The sequence below is a fragment of the Cetorhinus maximus genome, chromosome 16 (genome assembly GCF_964194155.1).
Source record: "Cetorhinus maximus chromosome 16, sCetMax3.hap1.1, whole genome shotgun sequence".
NCBI lineage: Eukaryota > Metazoa > Chordata > Chondrichthyes > Lamniformes > Cetorhinidae > Cetorhinus > Cetorhinus maximus.
In genome coordinates, this window is record NC_135894.1 from 21,416,120 (window position 1) to 21,420,083 (window position 3,964).

Consider the following 3,964-nt stretch of genomic DNA (forward strand, 5'->3'; position numbering starts at 1 on the left):
AGTAGATTCTCTGGCCTGTTGCACCATTTCCACTCATTTTTTTTCCCTGCTTGGAGACATTTTTGTAATGCAGCATCTGCTGCAGCCAGAATACACCTCTCTTTTAAGTAGTGCAGGTTAGCTTTAAGTGGTGCTAGCGTCGTACGAATTTGGGAGTTCTGCGGAGGTGTTCAGCCATTCAGCAGCTTGCTGGCACAGGGCTGCATGCTGCAATGATTTAAAGTAGCAAGCAGCATGAAGTTTGCCTGCTGCCTGCATTTCTACAAATCGACAAAGATTGATCGCACATTGCAACCCCTGTGCCCTTTTTTAGCCTAATCCAATTTGCCCTTGTTTAGTGAATGCAGTGCACAGTGATTCGGGGCAGTCTCTTTATGTAGTTTCAGTCAATATGCAGAGACATTAAATCACTACTGTACAGTTTTCAGACATGCTATGAAAATTAAAGTTGATAAGGCACCAGGACTGGATGAGATGCATTCAAGAATATTGAAGGAAGTGAGATTGGAAATTGCAGAGGCACTGGCAATAATCTTTCAATCTTCCCTGGATTCAGGGGAGGTGCCGGAGGACTGGAGAATTGCAAACATTATGCCCTTGTTCAAAAAAGGTTGTAAAGATCTGCCCTGCAATTACAGACCAGTCAGTTTGACTTCGGTGGTGGGGAAACTTCTAGAAACAATTATTCGGGATAGAATTAATAGTCGCATGAAAAAATTTGGTTTGATTCGAAAGAGTCAGCATGGATTTGTTAAAGGAAAATCGTGTCTAATTTGCTGGAGTTTTTTGAAGAGGTAACAGAGATGGTTGATGAGGGCAAGGTCGTTGATGTGGTGTATATGGACATCCAAAAGGCGTTCAATACAGTGCCACACAACAGACTTGTGAGGAAAGTTATAGGTCATGGAATAAAAGGGGCAGTAGCTACGTGGATACAAAATTGGCTGAGGGATAGGAAACAGAGTAATGGTTAATGGGTATTTTTCGAGTTGGAAGAAAGTTTGTAGTGGCATTCCCCAGGGGTCAGTATGGGGACCCTTGCTCTTCCTGATGTATAAATAATCTAGATCTTGGTGTGCAGGGGACAATTTCAAAGTTTGCGGATGACACAGAACTTAGGAGAATTTTAAACTGTGAGAAGGACAGTGTAGAACTTCAAAACGACATTAACACATTGGTGAAGTGGGCAAATAGGTGGCAGATGAAGTTCAATGCAGAGAAGTGTGAGGTGATACACTTTGGTATAAAGAACATGGAGAGACAGTAGAAAATAAAGGATACTATTCTAAATGGTATGCAGGAGCAGAGAGACCTGGGTATATATGTACATAAGTCATTAAAGGTGGCAAGACAGGTGGAGAGAGATGTTTCTAAAGCATACAGTATTCTAGGCTTCATTAATAGGGGCGTAAAGTATAAGAGCAGGGAGGTTATGATGAACTTATATGAGAGACTCGTTAGACCTCAGCTGGAGTATTGTATATGGTTCTGGGCACCACACTATAGGAAGGATGTGAACACATTGGAGAGAGTGCAGAAGATGTTAACGAGAACGGTTCCAGGGATGAGACACTTCAGTTATGAGGAAAGATTGGAGAAGTTGGGACTGTTTTCCTTGGAGAGGAGAAGGCTGAGAGGAGACTTGATATAAGTTTTCAAAATAATGAGGGGCTTGGATAGAGTAGATAGGGAGAAACTGTTCCCGCTCATAAACGGATCGCGAACCAGAGGGCACAGCTTTAAAGTGATTTGCAAAAAGAGCAAATGCAAGGTGAGAAAAAACATTTTCACACAGCGAGTAGTTAGGGTTTGGAATGCACTGCCTGGAAGTGTGGTGGAGATAGGTTCAATTGAGGCACTCAAGAGGACATTGGATGATTACCTAAATAGAAACGATGTGCAGGGTTACAGGGAAAAGGCAGGAGATTGGCGCTAAGTTAAATTGCTCAGAGAGTCAGTGCAGGCACGATGAGCTGAATGGCCTCCTACACCATAACAATTATGTGATTCAGCCCTGTATATTGTCAGGAAGACTCTGTGGACATTTAAAAATAGTGGGCAGGTCCTGGATGTGGAAGACCGACCTCATTTCCAACAGATCCAATGTTTGCTGACTGGGGGAAGGGGGTGGGATGTGATTCACATAGGCGTGAAACCCAAACTCAGTCGGGCTATTTGAACTTGCTGAGTTCAAACAGTTTTGGCTGTTGCAAAGGCCTTAGCCAGTAGTGTGGGAGTCACAAATTGATGGAGTAGGTGCAAACACTCTTGAATGGCAAATAAGATCTGTTTAAGTGTCATGATGTAAGATTTTAAATTCCCGCTCTTTAAACATGAAAAAAAAACAGGCTCAGTGGAAGTTTTAAAACAAAACCTCACTGGACTGCTTTGATTGACAGACAACCTGGTGTAGGTTAGAAGAAAACATTACCATCTGGTCATGCAGTTTCAATAGAGGTCTTTGTTGTCATTTCCCCAAGGGCTATTATTGTGCCATTATGAATGTTTGACTGAGCTTTAAAAGCTACAATAACCTCAACAGGAGTTCTGAGCTCAAAGTTTGACAGTTTAAAGAGGCTATTAAAGGAATAATTGTCTTTGTCTGGTCTGAATAGATGTATATTTGTATTTATAAGAGAATAAGCACTTGAGAAAATTTTAAAATTTTAGGTTTCTTGAATGGGAATTTGTTTCACTATCAAGTGCATATGAGAGCTGTATTAGATTGGTAGAATTTTTTTTCATCACCAAATGCCTCCTGAGGTCTGCCCAGGGTGGATACTGGGTGAGTGGCTGTGGAGGTGGCATGGTGGTATGAGGGGAATGGAGGGTATGAGGGGCATGGGTGGGGGGGGGCATTAGTTGTCATGGGGGTATGATGAGGCATGGGTGGGTGGGAGTATATGGAGTTATCATAAATGTGGCATGGGGTTGTGAGGGGCCATGGAGGGTGGGTGGGCGTGTGAGGAGTGAGGGCTAGAGAGCCTAACAGCATCTAAAACAACTGGGACTAAGTCCCAGAAAACTGAGGTGGGCCTTCTAACCAGCCCGCCTTGGCACTCGCCTGCCCCCATTGCCTCCTAGGGTCTGTTTCCAGGGTCAGCAGGCCTGAATCTATCCCACCCCCTGCCTCCCCGGAGTGAAAATTGGATCTAACGGGGCTCTTTAAAAACAGGCGGGTCTGCCAAGTTGGGAAATTTCCTGACTTGAGCTACCCACCTTAATAGCAAAAATCCAGCCCACAGCCTACTTAATTTAAATTCAGAACTTCAAATTATCAATTCACTCGACTTGAAGTCTTGCAGAAAGAAAACGTCTCCTGTGCTGTTTTATTTAAATTGCTTAATTTGAATTACTGGAGAATTCATTTTTTTTGGTTCAGCATGAAGATGGTGGCATTCTGGAGGTAGGCCCGCCCGAGTTACATTCAGTGCCCTCAAATCTGTGCACAAGCGGTGAAGGCTGCCCAAAAGCCCCAGTATCAAGCAGAGGCAAAGAAAGCGGCGGGTTTAAATGTCAAAGTCAGCAAGCTGAAAGAGACCCTGAGCAGCTTCCACACACCTGAGCTTTTGAATATGAGAACTCTTTGACCCATCATCCTGAAAGATGGAATTGCGAATCCATCTGAAGAACATGTCTGCAAAACTGACCAAATGCTAATTAAAAATATAGATCTTAAAAAAAAAATGATTTTGAAATAACAATAGTTCTGCTTCAAAACTCTCTCTCCTAACTGGTTATGAATATCCAGCCCTTGTTAGAAACACAGGCACATGAGTCCCCTCATTCTTGGCTCCTTCACATGAGGAAATATTTTCTCCGTATCTATTCTGTTAAACCCTTTCAACATTTTCAATACTTCCATCCAGGATGAACAAAGCTCTGTGAAGAAAATTGGGAAAGGAAGGAGGTAAAAGAAAGGGTTCAAATTGACCTGTTAATATTACTGTGTGTTTATTGCTTG

General features: G+C 42.8%; 1 pseudogene; it reads left to right on the plus strand.

Annotated features, from left to right (window-relative positions):
• Positions 1-3,389: 3,389 nt before the first annotated feature.
• LOC144692045 (ATP synthase F(1) complex subunit epsilon, mitochondrial pseudogene) lies at positions 3,390-3,590 on the plus strand (annotated as a pseudogene).
• Positions 3,591-3,964: the final 374 nt, after the last annotated feature.